The sequence below is a fragment of the Balaenoptera borealis genome (assembly GCF_965194805.1).
Source record: "Balaenoptera borealis genome assembly, chromosome: 1".
In the NCBI taxonomy this organism is placed as follows: domain Eukaryota; kingdom Metazoa; phylum Chordata; class Mammalia; order Artiodactyla; family Balaenopteridae; genus Balaenoptera; species Balaenoptera borealis.
Genome location: NC_138860.1, coordinates 109,231,556 through 109,249,392, shown reverse-complemented (window position 1 = coordinate 109,249,392; position 17,837 = coordinate 109,231,556). Strand labels below are relative to the sequence as shown.

General features: G+C 36.4%; 1 long non-coding RNA gene across 1 annotated transcript; it reads left to right on the top strand.

Annotated features, from left to right (window-relative positions):
• The first annotated feature begins 4,738 nt into the window (after positions 1 to 4,738).
• On the top strand, positions 4,739 to 15,464 carry LOC309626511. The gene is made up of 2 exons (XR_014243240.1): positions 4,739 to 9,061; positions 9,379 to 15,464. It is a non-coding gene; the product is annotated as an uncharacterized lncRNA (long non-coding RNA).
• Positions 15,465 to 17,837: the final 2,373 nt, after the last annotated feature.

Sequence of the window (17,837 nt, the reverse complement as noted above, 5' to 3'; positions counted from 1 at the left end):
CTCTTTTACACTTGCACTTTTATGAAATAATATTTTAGATACAATATTCGCCAGCTTAAAAACCACTGCTAAAGCAAACAAGCCACAAAACAAAGCAAAACAAAAAAACTTAGAATGAAAAAACTCCTAGTTCTATTCCAAACCTCAGACAAGGTAAATAATTTTCCACAAATCACATAGCTCATAGATGCATAGAACCAGAAAGACCATAACCTAGTTCTCCCAAGTTGCATCCCAGGGCTCTTTCTACCATCATGATAAATGCTACCTTCCTGAAGAAAAAAGTCATTTAAAGGCCCATTACAAAAATGATAAACTGGGAGCCAGAAACAAAATCTTAAGGAAAAAAGTAGGCCAAGTGCTGTATTGAGGTCTGAGAAGGCCATTTTTTGCCTACTCAGACACTGATTCAATTGTTCATTTTGGCATGATTTGAGGTTTCTTCTTTCTATGTCCGGGTACAACTCTTTTTCAGGAAATTCAGTATGGACAATTATCTACTTGGGGCAATAAATGAGACTCTTTTTAATGGTGTTCCTTGTTCTGCTTTGAAGAAAGATAAATCAGAACTTGCTCTCAAAACACCTTACCAAAAGTGAAAAATATATTTTAATATTCACACTCAGCCCTGGGTAAATGAAAAGTAAAACATATACATGATAAGCATGGAAAACATAAATGATCAAAATGTTAGTAATGATATAATGTAATAAACACTTAATTTACCAGAATACTCAGGTAACGGAATGGGCGCATGAATATAGTTTTCTAGTCAACTTGAACAAGCAAAAAATGATTGGTTTAGCCCTCACAAATTTTTTAATGTAATTTTATTTACTCTTAAAAAATAGCTATAATACTCTTAATGTACATTGTTTGATAATTTAGAATATTATAGTGCTTCTGGACCATCATTCTGAATATGAATTCTCATTGAGTTTGATAAGGTGAAGGAAACTGGGTTTAAGGAAGCTTACTCCCAAAAGCTTTTTTATTTTAAAAATTCATAAGGTTTTCTCTTTAAAAATTTCAACTACTTCTCTTTCTAGCCATGACAAAATAACTAGTGCTTGAAATGCTTGTCCACTGTAAATAACTAGAACACTGGACAAAATGTACTGAACAACAGTTTTCAGACACTGGATAACAGGTATAGCAGGACTGTGCCCCTCAAGAAAAGGAAAACAGATGAGATTATCCCAACAATTGTCCTAGATTTCTGCCTAGTTATTCTTTCCCTATGGTGACAAAAGGAAGGTGAACTTAAACAGAGCACAGAGATGTCACTGAGTTGTGGCATCAGAGATCAAGCTCAGGGAGGCTGAAGCAGTTAGAATTTGTGGGTCAGCATACAGGAGAGGGTTATCTAGGGTAAGAAGCTCCAGAAGTCTCCATAGGAATCCACTGTGCCTTTACTTGACTACTAAAGTGCATATCATATGATACAATACTACACGAATAAGCAAAGAACTACAAGCACCGTAAAACAAATAATTCTCAGACCTCAAACAAGGCTGGGAAATGTTCAGCCTCTGAATAGCTTAGTACAGTTTCTCTCTGAACATCTGAAACATTCAGTAGTGAACCCAGAAGGATTGAGACAGGAAGAAAGGGGGCAGGGCACAACCATTAAAAGAATGACAAAACCGTTAAGAACAGGATGGCACAAAAACTGGTTAGAACCTACTCGGCCCAAGATGGTGGAAGATTTGACTTCCAGTTGACCTTGAGTCTCATTATATGGTCATTGTAGTATATTAGCATATGTTACATGACAAACACACAGGTGCCAGGACAGTTCCCAGGCTCACCATAAAAGGCCAAAAAGTGGGTGGTGTCCCAAATCCTGGGAATCCCCACCCCTTCTCCAAGATAGTTAGAATATTCTTCCTACTCATTAGCCTATGAAATTACCCAGCCTATAAAAACTAACCACCCCACCACCTCTCACCTTCTGAGATAGCCCACACTCTGTCTATGGAGTGTGCATCTCCCTGAATAAATCTGCCTTCACTTTACTATGGTTCACTCTTGAATTCTTTCCTGTGCAAAGCCAAGGACGCTCAGTTGTCAGCCAATCCCAAGGACTCACCTGAGACCTAGGACATGACCATCCTCTCATACCCCATTTTTCCTGCAACATGATCATTCCTTAAAAGCAGGGCTAAACCCCCTAGAGTAAAGGTTGCTCTAGACATGCCCTAGCAAAACTTAAAAACAAGCTTCAGAAGGATCAAGCTGATCAATGTAACCGAACTGCCTATTAAACACTCTTAATCCAAACTCTTAAAAAGAAGAAAACATATGCAACAAAGTAACATTTCCAATACCCAGCTTTCGATCCAAGTTCACCTGCCATAAAATGAAGCAAAAAAACATGACCCATAACCAGAAGAAAAATCAGTGAGCTGAAATAGATACAGAAGTGACAAAGACATTGTTATTAGCAAACAATGACTTAAAAATAGCTATTATTAATATGTTCATGGATTTAAGGGAAAGCTGTGAACATAATGAGAAAAATGGAAGATTTAAAAACAGGAAATTTTAGAGATCAAAAATAACTTTGTCGTTGCTGAAAAATTAATCGAATAAGCATACCAAAAAATTAAGCATTGTAGAAGAAAACATCCATGAACTTGAATACATAGCAATAGAAACTATTCAAACTTAAGCATACAGAAAAAAAAAAGACTGAAAAAATCTGAACAGAGCCTAATGATCTCTGGGACAACATGAAGACATCTAACATATATGAAGTGGAATCTCAGAAAGGGGGTTGGAATATGCAGAAAAAATTAAGTAATGATTCCAAATTTTACAAATATGGTAAAAACTATAAATGTGTAGATCCAGGAAGCTCCAATGAATTCCAAGCAAGATAATTATAAAAAATACACACCAGGACATGATAAAATAACTAAAAAACAATCAATAAAAATAGTTTTAAAAGAAAAATATACAGTGGAACAAGGTTCCATATTCTAATAATGACTGCTGGCTTCTCATTAGAAATAATGCAGACTGGAAGACAATACAATGAAAGTTCTGAAAGAAAAAACCCTGAGAACCTAGAATTTTACTTATAGCAAAAATATCCATTAGAAACAAAGGAGAGATAAAAATATTTCAGATAAACAAAATCTGAGCGAATTTAATTGCCAGCTGCTCTAAACTATGAAAATATGTTAAGTTTTCAAGTGGAAGAAAAGATAATATAAAATGGGAACTTGGATCTAAAAAAAAGAAATTAAGAACCCTGGAAATGGTGAATATTTGAGGTAACAAAAATGACATTTTTTCTTGTTTTTAATTAAAAAATTGACTATTTAGACTAATAATATTTTGTGGGATTTTATAGCATATGTAAAAGCAAAATGTATGACAATAGCACAAAGAATTGAAACTCTTGTATGTTGTGTGAATGTAAAATGGTACAACAATGATCTTATAAACATACTCTTACTGTATAACTCAAGAAATTTGCTCCTCATTATTTACACAAGAGAAATGAAGCATGTACCTCACAACGACTTTAACACAGATGTTCATAGATGTCATCTTCATTTAGGATAAACATTCATAGTGGCCACAGGCTGGAACTGAACCAAAGGTATATAAACTGGTGAATGATGAACAAATTGTGTTTTATTCATCCAATAGAATACTACTCAGGGCTAAAGGAATGAACTATTGATGCATGCAACAACATAGGTGAATCTGTAAAATAGTATGCTGAGTAAAATAAGCTAGACAGAAAAAATATATACTCTAAATTTTATTTGTATGATATTTTAGAGCAGACAAAACTAATATATCAACAAGAAAATAGATCAAATGTTGCATGAGGTCAGAGTTGGTAGAACGTTACCTGCAAATGGAACATAGAAGAACTTTTGGGATGATGAAAATACTGTACATCTTGATTATTATAGTGGTTAAATGGGTTATTAATTTGTCAAAACTCATTTAATCGTGTAGTTAAAATGAGTTCCTTTTATAGCATGAAAATTATAACCAGTATTTAAAAATAAAACTAATAAATAATGGAAGACTTGAATGTTTCTATTTAATGAACAATTTTCTTTAGAACAAGTTAATGTAAAATAATTGATACAGGAGCTTTACATAATTTACATAATAGCTTTAAAATAATTGATACAGGTTAAATGAGAAACTGTGCTCCTACAGTATTCTTACTTTTTCATTAATGAATTTAATGTCTAAAATAACCCATATTTTGACCTGGTTGCGTGCCTCTGATTTTCTCATTTGATGGATGATTTTCTGATTAATAAAGTCATATTTAAATCAAAGAAAACTAGAAAATAAATTTAATCATTCCATTTTCCCTCTTTGAGTGACACTGATTTCATTCATTCATTCATTCATTCACTCTTTGAATAAGATAGCACAACATAGGCTATGGAATCAGTAAACTTGGCCTCTAATCCTGGCTAATTATTAGTTGTATGGTTTCGGTCACCTCAATCTTATTATTTTTTTGTTGTTATTACAGACTGTGTAGTCAATAAGTAGCAATATTAATATGCCATAAAGAAAAAGCACAGTCCCTGTCTTTAAGAAACTTGCACTTGGTGAACAGACAGGTGAGCAAGTAATTGTGACATACTTTTGTCATTGGCGGGATGGAGGAATGTACATGTGCGGTGGATGTCCAGTGAAGGGCCACTGAAGTGTGCTGAAGCTATTGGAGGAGGTGTCAGACTACCTTATGAAAGGTAGTATTTTAAAAAAATATTGTAGGGGTATAACATTTAAGGGTTGTAGGTTGGAGCCATGGGAAGTGAAGCAGGACGAGTAAATACACACCAGCTCATGGATGGCACTGCATCCCACCTATTTGAGAACTCTATCAGATTGGATGCTGATTAATGGAAGTTTTGTCTTGTTTATCTGGATGTAGAGATCACCAAACGAGTTGCAATGTTTACCAACACACTAGGATGTGCTTCCTTTGTGTAAATCTAACAGTGCTAGTAAAGAGTTTCTGCTACATTGTTTAAAGTTATAGCTAAGTTTTGTGATTTATTTTAAATGGTGTTAATATTTATCAGCATATCTACTTTTCCTTTAAATGTGTGATTTTTAGAATTTCTATATCAGCTGATTCCATTTTCCCCTCCACTGAGAATACAGTTCACCATTTTGAAATGATGGTTGATGGAAAAGATGTAATTTCGTAAATTGAAATATAATTTATAAATAACTGTTGTATTTAATAAAATGAAGTTTGCATTTAAAGTGGCTTTAAAGCCTTGCCTACCTCCAACTTTTTTTCCCAAACATTTTGGAGCTCAGTGGACAATACAAGAAGATTGAATTAAGCCCATTTAATCTTCTGTCCCAAATGAAAAAAAAAAAAAAAAAAGGCTTGAAACATTGTTTTCAGTCGAACTCAGGAGGCTAAGAATTTACTGATCAGGGCTATATCTAGAGACAAATAATGTTTATCAATCAAAGTTTAGTTCATAAAATAGAACATTATTGTATTTCAAATAGTAGGGGATATAATATAGAGTATTAGAAACTTACAAAATTGTTGGAAAAGTTGGAGGAGTGTGAGTCAGGGATTAGTGATTAACACAACTGTAGAGATTAAGGATATACCACCACAGCTGCAATTCAGGAGTCAGGAAGATGCTGCAGTCCTCCCACCGCACTGCCACAACTGTCACTCGACTAAGGTAAAGCCAATGACCTGACCCTGGGAAGCTGAGTAGAGCCTCCACAACCGCCGTTGTCGCCATGACCACGATCGCCAGCACTAGTTAACAAGAACTGCTCTCTATTTCTCTTCCACCTTCCAGATCTCATGAGAGCCCATGTAAGTAACAGAAATTAATTTGCATTTATAGGTCCAGCTATAAGAATGTCTGAGGAATGAGGATTGTAGTGTTCTTTCCCTTAGGGCATAGCTCATGAAAAAGAAAGGAGAGAAACGGATGCCAAGGACATATTTGAGTACTGCCAACTCGTCTTTCAATCTTAGAATTGGGTCTCATTCAAATTTTGCCTCATGAGAAAATGTGACAATTTAAAATTACAACAGAACGTACTCTAAAGAAGCATGGTGTTAGAGGTGGACGTCCTATAAAAAGAACTAGAAAGTAAGCAACTTGAGGGCAGGATTAATATTTCATTAATTTTTAAAATTTTCTCTCTAGCACAGTACCTGATATAAGATGGACACTCAATAGTTTACTGAATAAATGAGTTGAATGAAATACATTATCCCAACACAACTGACCGGGGTTGCTCATTCACCCATTAGCATTAGAATTTCAACTGCTCTAGTTGAAGTTAATAAACTTATTTTTGCCACTTTCCCTCCAATATGTATGTGTATGTGTGTATGTATCAGCATTTATCTCCTTAGAATAGTCACCTACATAAATAAATTTCAATTATCATATTCAGGAAATTAAATTTTGATATAACACCCTTATCTAATATACAGCCCATATTCAGATTTCACCTTTTGTTAAAAAATCTAGGATCCAGTCAAGAATCATATATTGTATTTAGTTATCATTTCTCTTTAATCTCTTTTAAACTAGAAGAGTTCCCTAGTTGTTATTTATCTACCTATTTATTTTCATCTTTCAAATATTGACACTCTTTTGAGTCCAGGCCAGTTGTTTGCAGTATGTCCTTCAGTTTGCATTAGTCTGATTGTTTGTTCATAATGAGAGTCAGGCTTACATTTGGTTTGCATTTTGTTCAGGAGCTACTATGTAGGTGACGCTGTGTCCTCAGAGCATGACATCAAAAGGCACCTTATGTCAGTTTGTCCCATAATTGGTGATGTTATATTTGATCATTCAGTTAATTTATTTATTACTAGTAAATTTATTTTGAGGTTTGCATGTTGTACTCTCCGTGTATGGAATGTCTCCTAGTGTCTGGGTACTTTATGTGTACAAAGGCATAAGGTTTTAATTACTTCCCAGCAATATCCGGACATAAAGGAAGAATTTTCCTCTGCGGCTATGTTTCTAGGGAGCTGTCACCCAGTAATTGCACTAGTATAGCTATTATAAATGCAATAGTTAGGAAATTGAGTAAAGCAGAAAACACTACTGGGTCTGAGTATAAACTTCTGGACAATGCAAAGGAAATCCTTGCTGTAAAGAGGATCTCATGTAGACATGGGCCTTCCTGTCAGCTTGTTTCTTGACTTTGGGTCCTGATGCTTGCCTTGATATTTAACTTGAAGTGCTGACCTGCACAGAACTTTTAGACCCTGGCCAGGAAATAGCCAAGGTCTGTAGCACTTTCTACCCATGGGACTTTTCTCTAGCTACTCAGATCACATTTATCCAGAACTCAGCTTGGATTACTATTTTTTTCTTTGTTTGAACATCTTTGGAAAACTAGAAGCTCTCTTCAAAGGCAGGAAAAAAGGTAATTCTTTGAGATTAACCATTAGACATGTAACTCAGAGAATTAGAAACATTTGTGGAACTAGTCCTATCACAACAGGGAATTTCACATTAAGAGAAGGATAGAAATTCTTCTGTTTTGCAGACACTGTACAGATTTTCCTGACGGTGTTTGCAGAATAGCTTCGGTTAAAAACACAGCTTGTGAGACCAGCAGACTACAGAGCAATTTCTGGCTCTCTATCTTCTACCTGCAAGTCTGAACTTCCTCATCTATAAAATAGAGGTAATATATACTTTCCTCATGGATTATGAGGATTAATAAGCAATGTCCTTAAAGTGTGAACAGCACTTCTAACCATACTCAATGCCAGGCATGTGGATGCCAAGACTGGATTTTATTATCATAATCACCTTCAATTTAGTTAATATTTCACAAGGACATGATGGAGGCATATCCAAACTTTGACAACTCAAGCTTCCCCTATTTGAAATGCTACTAGTGATGTTTAGCATTATAAAAGCCCATGATTTTAGGGGAGCACAGTGTGATTGTTCAGGGGAAATGGAGTGCATTTGGAGTCTGATGATTTTAGGTACAACCTAAACTAAGACGTGTTTAGGCATATTACTTAACTCTCAGCCTCAGTTTATTAATCTCTATAACTTGTAGAGTTTCTCTTAAGATTTGAACTACTGCATTGGGAGATAAAGAGGAAAGGCAACTACTGGGGCTCTGGACTTTCTTCTCCATGCGGAAATAGAACTTCAGACCCTCAAGTCTTCTAACCATTCCTGATCCTTCAGACCCTCAGGTGTCCTGATCACGGGAGAGGATCAGACAGGCTGCTCACCATTTCCCTCCCACACCCAGCCCTGTGCCAGCTTTGGAAACAAAATGACTTAAATAGGATAGCACCCAACAATATCTTTATGTCCCAACTGATCTCCTATGAAATTACTGTTTTCCCTCATGACATTTCAATGATGGAATAAACCCTGCTAAAATATATTGCCTTTCCCAGTCGATAAAGATTAATTCAAGTAGTACTTATAAGAAGTAGTCAAGAGGAAAATAAGATTTAAAGCTTGTTTCTCTAATTTTCTGGGCTGTGGTCAGCTCCTAGTGGTTCAATGATCTGATTTTATATGTGTGTGTGTATATATATATATACACACACACACACACACGCATATATATATACATGTACACACACATACATATACACACACACGCATACATATAGGTTCCATTTGTTTTTAGTTTTGTGGTTAATATGTTAACTATATGAATATTTGCATAATGTTTCTAGACATTTGAGAGTTTTTGTATATAGAGAATTATATAAGTAATTCCCTAATAAAGTCTCTGTTTGGATTCTACAGATGACTTTGATAGAAATATATCATCTAAATATTTTTAAGCATTCATGTATTGCAAAGGGATATTCTAGATACTAAGAGGTAAGAAGGAGTATGAGACATGGCCTCTCTTCTCAAGTAGCTTATAACCCAACTGAAAGAGAAAGCAAACACAGGCAAATGGAATGATAACTGAAAATAAAACCTAAAGACCGAGTAAACAGACCAGACCATATTGCTTAAAAGAACCAAAAAGGCAGGTGAGATAACTTACATATAGAATGATTAAAAAGGTTTCATGGGGGCTTCCCTGGTGGCGCAGTGGTTGAGAGTCTGCCTGCTAATGCAGGGGACACGGGTTCGCGCCCTGGTCTGGGAGGATCCCACATGCCGCGGACCAACTGGGCCCGTGAGCCACAGCTACTGAGCCTGCGCGTCTGGAGCCTGTGCTCCGCAACAAGAGAGGCCACAATCGTGAGAGGCCCGCGCACCGCGATGAAGAGTGGCCCCCGCTTGCCGCAACTACAGAAAGCCCTAGCACAGAAACGAAGACCCAACATAGCAATCAATCAATCAATCAATCAATAAATCTTTAAAAAAAAAAAAAAAGGTTTCATGATTAACAAGAGCTAACATTTATTGAAAGCTTATGATATTCTAGGCACTGTTCTAAGTGCTTTACACATTTTATCTCATATAAACCTTACAATCACCCTAAGAGGAAGGTGCTATTTTTCCCATCTTACACATGAAGAAACTGGAGCACATGTGAAGCAACTTGATCAAGGTCATGCATCTAGTAAGCAGTGGAACCAGCATGGAGGCCAGTTAGCATGGCCTATGCAGCCCACGTGTTCTTAGTTTTTATGCCAAATACCTCCTGAAGGGGATGAGTTAAAGTGAAACTTTAGAGGACGAGTGGAGTTGAAATGGAAGACCTTTTGGATAGGTCAGTGAGATCACTGGGGTAGGAAAGTACAAGTAACTTTTCAAAAAAGTGAGTAGTTCCTTTTGGATGGAGTCAAGAGTTCCTGTAAGAGTGAAGAATGTAACACTAAGAAGGGCAAAATTGGGGTCCCCTTGTAAAGGGCCTTATAGGTCAGGTTTAAGATAAGGTACTTCAACTCCATGATTACCAGGGAGCCACTAAACATTTTTGGCATGAATTAAGGTTCTTGCCTATATTTATCCATATCCCTCAAGAAGCCCAGAGAACTGTGTCTCTCTGTGCAAGATCTGTGGTTTCTCATAAAACCTGAACCTTACTCCACCCATTCTTCCTCTCACTGACTTTCTTCTTGTGCCAGAGACAGACAGGGTCATACCAATGACCTTCACCTTGAACATTCTTGGTTCTTGTCTCCTTGTCCTCCCTTACTTTTCTGTGGCATTCTTTGATACTTGACCATTTCTTCCATCCTAGAAAATTCTTTGCCCTTGGCTCCTGTGCCTGCATAGCTTCTCCTATTTCTGAAGGTGGCTCTGTGTGAGTTTGTGTGTGTGTGTGTGTGTGTGTTGCTTTTCATATTTGCCAACATCCTGAGTATAGGTTCTGTCTCAGCCCACTTTTCTTCATTTTCTCTCTTTATCCATATTGCTTGGGGTCTCTTCCACTTCCACAGTAGAATAGGTAACTTTAAATCTAGAATTCTTGTGCTTCAGAGATTCCTGACCAGTAATTCCATCCACTGACCCTACCCAAAAAGGGCCTTCATGTTCTCAAGCCCCAGGATGACTTTTCAGGCCCAGGAGTCTTCAAGCTCGGCCTTTATTTTCACTAGTCATAGGGGTTTAGCCTACTCTATTTTCTTTTTTATCTGTTCCTTTTCACTCTCTCTTATATGACTTTTCCCCCCACTACCTCAAAGAGTAGTAGCAGATAGGACATGGTCTAGGTTCTTCCCTTTCTAAATGTTTCTGACCACAAGAACACAGGTCTTTTGCATTTTATGGAATTTATAATACAGACACAGCTTGATAGCAAACGTGGAGAAGTAACAGAGGTTAAGAAATCTTTCACACTTTAAAATGTTGTAGTCCACGGTTTATAATTCCCAATTCCTTTATTAAGGTGGTAGCATCTGGAAGTTGGACTCTCTTATCTTTCTCCTCCCATTCACCAATTCTGCCATCCATCCATCATGCAGCTACTACTTGATGTTCCAACACAGAGCCCACACACTCCTACTCCATTGTTTTATACTGGCTTGTGCTGTACCTCCTTCTAAAATGCCTAGGTAGTTCAAACACTGTTCATTAAATGCCTATTATTTATTGAGCACTATACTACATATGGGTTATAAATACACTGGTACCATTTCCTCATGGAATCTGTAGTACCATTTTAAATTGAGTGTGTGTGTATTTGTGTGTATGTTTGCCTGTGTGCATAACAGTTTTTCTACTCCCTTCCTGCTCAAATATGATGAAGGATGTGAGTCACATAATAACCACAAGCCTTCCTAGAACTTTCTTCTGTGGCTTAGAAATATACTTTTAAAAGAGGTCTTAGAAGATACCTTAATCCATATCTACTACATTTCATCACCTGGCAGCCCAATACACATATCGCCTTCTTCCCATATATACAATTCCAAAGATGCCTCAACTTGCCATGATCTTCATGATTATACAATTTATAGACTAAATAAAACACTCACTCAGAACCAACCCATTTAATATTTAATATTCAATAGTAAAGGAAAAACAAGGCAATGAAAACAGAAATTGCACTTGGGAAGAACCAGTAAGAAAATTACAGCTCTCCACCATGTATTGATCATATCCTGCATCCTCTGGATAGAATAATAAGGTATATTATGGGAGCAGAGACATCCATGGAAAATAAATTGTCAGACCCATTTCTTGGCATTAGAGCACTTTCCTTGGCCAGGAAATCTGACTCCCTGACCCAGGCTGGCTAGGTGGTTTCTCTAGTCGAGTATTCTCTATAGGGCCCTCCTTAATAGAGAACCAGGAATAATTTCGTAGTGTACATATGTGTCTGCATTCTCATAGCTGTTCAGTTCTCGATGGCACAGATATTCATCGTACTTTGTCCTGGTCTTAGCCCGGGTGACCCTCCCAGTCAGTTTGCATCAAACATAAACCACTACTCTCTAAGCTTGGGATTTTCCCTGATGCTTCAACCCTCTTAAAACCTCTCCCCATTCACTTTAGAAACTCCAATTAATTTTTTAAAAGCCAATTCTAGGGATAGCTGCCTCTCAAATCATCCACCCCAAAGTCTGTTTACCAAGCTAATTTGTTTGTTTACTTTGAGGGACAAGCCCCCTTCTGTTGGCTTAATTTCAGCTATTTGGGACATGTTCATCCACATTGCATGTTGTTCTGTGCTTAATAACCCTTACCTCATGGCAAGGATGAAGAAAAATGGATTAGGAAGAAGCAGATGGGGCTTTTCCTTGCCTAATTTACCTTTGTCATATCACCTGCACTGGAAATTCCACTTCTAGAGCTAGAATAAGGTGGTAAAAGATTATTGCCTATCCTCTATTCTTTTTTTTTTTTTTTTTTCCAGAGGCAGGGCACATTGTGTAGAAGGGGGAAGATATGTTTAATTTGGGTATTTTGAATTTGAACCAGTAAGCAAATTTCCAAGAGGAAGTCTTTTGAAAATAGTTTGAAGTAAGAAACTAGAATCGAGGTAGGAGATCTGAACTGGAGAGGTAGCTTTGGAATCTAATTTCAACAGTTTTATGGTTGAAATCTGAAATACACTTAAGCTCAGTGAGGAAGTAAATCAACGGAGAGAAAGAATGTTGAAGAATCAAATAAGCCAAGTAAATAGGCATGTATTGTATATACTAAAATGCCATAAAATATTGGTTTTGATTTTTATAATCATCATTATAACTATATCTATTAAAATGAGGAAGACGAAACAGCGTTGGATTAGTTATACGATTGGAGGAGGACAATGAAAGTTAAAAATGCCAAGAGAGGAGAATGTTTCCAGTAAATTCTCTAGTATCAAATACGCTCCAGAAAAATCAATGATACTGACTGACAGAAAGTCATGCGATTTGGCAAACAGGAGAGGTCACCGGCAATGATGGTAGGGGTAAGAGACAGGTTGTGGGAAATTATGATGAAAATGAAGGTCAAGAATTGGGGGTATTTGTTTAGATTGTTGGCATAAAAAGGAAAGGATGCTATTGATTGGTAAGTAGAAACGGCATTAAAATGAAGTAGAAAAGGATTGTTAACCAGGGGAAATAAAATACTTCAAGGTGGAAGGAAAGGGAATAGATGGGATACAGCTTGTAGTGAGAAAGAGATTGAACTGCTGGAGGCAGATGAGGGTGGGAGTAAACTTATAAAGAAAACAGGAAGGAGTGTGAGAGTTTTCTCAGGGATTGTTTTTGCTGAACTCAGCCAGAGATGGTGCGGAGCCCTCCACATCACACGAGAACTTGCCCTCTTTCAGCTTTCACTATCAATCCATTTTATAGATTCTGTCTTCTTCCAAACATCAGATGAAACTTTCCACCTTGCTTTGGCATTCTATTTACATTCTGTTTCCCTACACACCTCACAATATGGTTTACTACCACATAGAATTGTGTCATATGCATGTGAATAAGATGAAGCAACTGTGAGCCTCATGTCCAGTAATGCAAGGGTTGCAGGAATGGAATGATCACTCTAATTTGATGCTTAAATAGGTATAGGACAATTCTTTTCATAGCTGTCTATAAAGTCTTCATGATGAATTACATCAGAAATACAAGTAGATAAAAAGAAAAACAATGTTTTATTCTTTCTAAGGTAAGGGTGTTAAAAACAAGGTTATTTTTCTGAATCGTATTATGTGAAGTATGTTTTGTTTTTGTTTTTTGGCTCAGGTTTGATAGACTTCACAAAATCAACTTCAAATTCAATTACTGTCATCTCTCTCCACACCCCCCCCCATCCCCTGCCAGTTTCAAAAGATGTGACAAGAACTTAGATGTTGGTTTAAAAACACAGAATATGTGATTAAAGCATCTATAGAGATTATCAGAGCAGAGTCTATTTTAATAACCCTTTTAGATTTTTGTGCATACAATGTGGACAGGGGGATTTAAAGTTGGTGCAAGTACCTTTCCAATTATAATTAGAATTGAACAAAACACTGATCAATAGGTCTTTTTCTCCTTGGGGTTATGAGAAGTCTGCAACAGGAATTATATTTTGGGACAGGGGTATAGGAAGTTATTTGGAAAAAAAAGAATTAATCATAGCTGTTATGATGATTTGATCTGGGTGATAGATGGTCTCTTAAATAAGCTTCTTACTTAATCCACCTGAATCCAGCCTTCTTTTGTGCAGTCCCCACAGGGGTGTTTTATGTATTTTCTTGTGTTTGTTATTTCATGACTTTGTGGTATTTACATCAGTGCCAATGACCAGAGAGAAGAATTTGTTCACTCTATTCTTTCTCACACTCTGGATTGATTCATACAAATTGAGGCAGCATGTAGGAAAGGTTTCATTAATTTCAGGCAGGTCATGGGAATGAAGAAACATATAGAGTGTTAATTGAAAATATCAGGTGTGTGCTGTCTCCTTCTTAATTTCCCAGGCTAAAAGCTTGCTGGGTTTTTCTCTTTTGTCACATAATGCATGGTAGTGTATTTTTTAAATTAGCTTTGGGTTGCTGAGTAGTTGAAACACTGTACTGAAACTTGTCTTAAGCCAAATTATTATAAAGCATTTGATTGTATGAATGTTTCATTTCTCTGCCACATCTTTTATCTAGATTAGTTATGTTGATAAGATTAATTCAGTTTCACCTGGATGTTAGATAATTCTGGGGTAAAATAGCTAACAGAATGTCATAGTTGGTTTCACAAATCTCTTGTACAATTTCATGAGGAAAGATGTCTATGAGTCTCCATTTTATAGAACTATGTCCTATATTCCTCTAATATATGATTGGAAAAGATAACACTTCTTGACCAACTGGCTGTCATATGCACAGAACTCAGACCCAATAAACCATTCTGAAAAGATGAGAGGGTGTAAGGCAACTTTCAAGATATCCATGTAAAAGCCTATGAATATGGGTTTAAAATTTTTGGCTTGTTTTATTTTGTTTGTCTCTGATGGCCTCTTTGTGGGTAGATTACATATTTTTCAGAAAGCAGAAATTTGGGTAACCTTTATGATTATGTAAAACTGTAAAATGTACAGTAACCATTAAATTTACTCAGTTTTCATCTTCTGAAAGTAAATAATTGAAACTGCTACATATTTAATACAATTTGAATTGAATTAAAGCCCTAAAGAACTCAGAAACTAGGATTCCTGAAACGCCTCCTGTTTGCATTCTAGTTTGTAGAACTCCAGCCACTTCAACCAAATAGAAATGACTAGTTCTGGCTTCCCTGGTGGTGCAGTGGTTGAGAATCTGCCTGCCAATGCAGGGGACACGGGTTCGAGCCCTGGTCTGGGAAGATCCCACATGCTGTGGAGCAACTGGGCCCATGAGCCACACCTACTGAGCCTGCGTGTCTGGAGCCTATGCTCCACAACGAGAGGGGCCGCAACAGTGAGAGGCCCGCGCACCGCGATGAAGAGTGGCCCCCGCTCACCACAACTGGAGAAAGCCCTCGCACAGAAACCAAGACCCAACACAGCCATAAATAAATAAATAAATAAATAAACAAAATTAAAAAAAAAAAAAAAGAATATTCAGTGCTTAATTAAAAAAAAAAAAAAAAAAGAAATGACTAGTTCTTAGAAGCCTGATAGACTCTTGTAATTCCATAGAATTGTTTGTCCCATCAGGGCAGCAGACTTCCAGAAATAATGTTCTTCCATCATCCCCTCTGTCAATACAAGTAGACAGAGAAGTATTCCCCGTCTTTGTTCTTTCCCTCATCGCTCTCTTCCTCTCTGACTCTTTCCAGCTCTTCATTAGTACTAGTGGAAATAGTTCTAGTTACTCACTTTCCTTTTAGCTTCTGCTTTAGACTTAAATCACTCCTAGAACTTTCTGTAGGGAAAAAGGAGCCACAAAGATGGCCTGTTTCCTACTTTTTTTTAAAATGGACACATATTTATTTATTTTTTTATTTATTTGCCATGTTGTGTGGTATGCAGGATCTTAGTTTCCCGACCAGGGATAAAACCCATTTTCCGTGCATTGAGAGCATGGAGTTTTAACCACCGGACTGCCAGGGAAGTCCCAGCATGTTTCCTACTTATGTGATCTGCCTCTTCAAGGATTGCTTATGTGACCATCACCTTATTTTTAAAATAAAAATTGCTTAATTGTTTGTTTTAATTATTAAAATAATACATGTTTATGACATAAACACCCCACACAGAAGAAAATTTAAATTTGTAAAATAAAATAAAGAAAAATATTTGAAATTGAAGTTACTATTGGTTTAAAATAGATTGTTATAATATGTTGCATGTAAACCCCATGGTAACCACACAGAAAATACCTATAGAAGATACACAAAAGAAAATGAGGAAAGAATAAAAGGATGTCATTACAAAATAATTAATGAAACACAAAGGGAGACAGCAAGAGAGGAAAGAGGGACACAAAATCTACAAGACAGGGAAAAAAATTAACAAAATGGCAGTAGTAAGTCCTTCCCTACCAGTAATTACTTTAAATGTAAATGAATTAAACTCCCCAGTCAAAAGACATGGAGAGGCTGAATGAACAGAAAACATGATTCAATTATATGCTGTCTACCAAAGACTTTAGATTTAAGGACACACATAGGCTGACAGGAAAGCATAGAAAAAGACACTCCATGTAAATGGTAACCAAAAGAGAGCAGAGGCAGCCATACCTATAACAGACATAATAGACTTTAAGTCAAAAAATCTCAGAAGAGACAAAGAAGGACATTATATACATTGATCCTTGAACAATGTGGGGGTTTAGCTGCATATAAATCATAGTTGGTCCTCTGTATCCATAGTTCATCCACATCTGTGAATTCAACCAACAACTACTGTGTAGCACAACAGTATTTGCTATTAAAAAAATCTGCATATAAGTGGACCTGCACAGTTCAAACCTGCATTGTTCAATGGTCAACTGTAATTATAAAGGGTCAGTTCAACAGGAAGATATAACTATTATCAATATATATGCATCCAACATCAGAGAACCCAAATATATGAAGCAACCATTGATAGAACTGAAAGCAGAAAAACACAGCAACACAATAATAATATATTTCAATAATAAATAGAGCATCCAGACAGAAAATCAATGAGGAACTGACTTGAACTATACTTTAGATCAAATTGACCTAACAGACATATACAGAACATTCCACGCAACAGAAGCAAAATACAGTTTTCTCAAGTGCACATGGAACATTCTCCAGTATAGATCACGTGTTAGATAACAAAACAAGTGTTAGCAAATTTAAGAACATTGAAATCATACCAAGAATCTTTCCTGATCATAATGAAATGAAACTAGAAATCAATAGCGGAAGGAAAACTTGAAAATCCAAAAATAGGTGGAAATTAAACAACATACTAGTCTATAACCAATGAGTCAAAGAAGAAATCAAAAGGGAAATTAGAAAATATCTTGAAAAAAAACGTAAAAAAGACAAACACATGGAGGCTAAACAATACGTTACTAAATAACCAAGAGATCACTGAAGAAATCAAAGAGGAAATCAAAAAATACCTAGAGACAAATGACAATGAAAACACGACGACCCAAAACCTATGGGATGCAGCAAAAGCGGTTCTAAGAGGGAAGTTTATAGCTATACAAGCCTACCTAAAGAAACAAGAAAAATCTCAAGTAAACAATCTAACCTTACACCTAAAGAAACTAGAGAAAGAAGAACAAACAAAACCCAAAGTTAGCAGAAGGAAAGAAATCATAAAGATCAGAGCAGAAATAAATGAAATAGAAACAAAGAAAACAATAGCAAAGATCAATAAAACTAAAAGTTGGTTCTTTGAGAAGATAAACAAAATTGATAAGCCATTAGCCAGACTCATCAAGAAAAAGAGGGAGAGGACTCAAATCAATAAAATCAGAAATGAAAAAGGAGAAGTTACAACAGA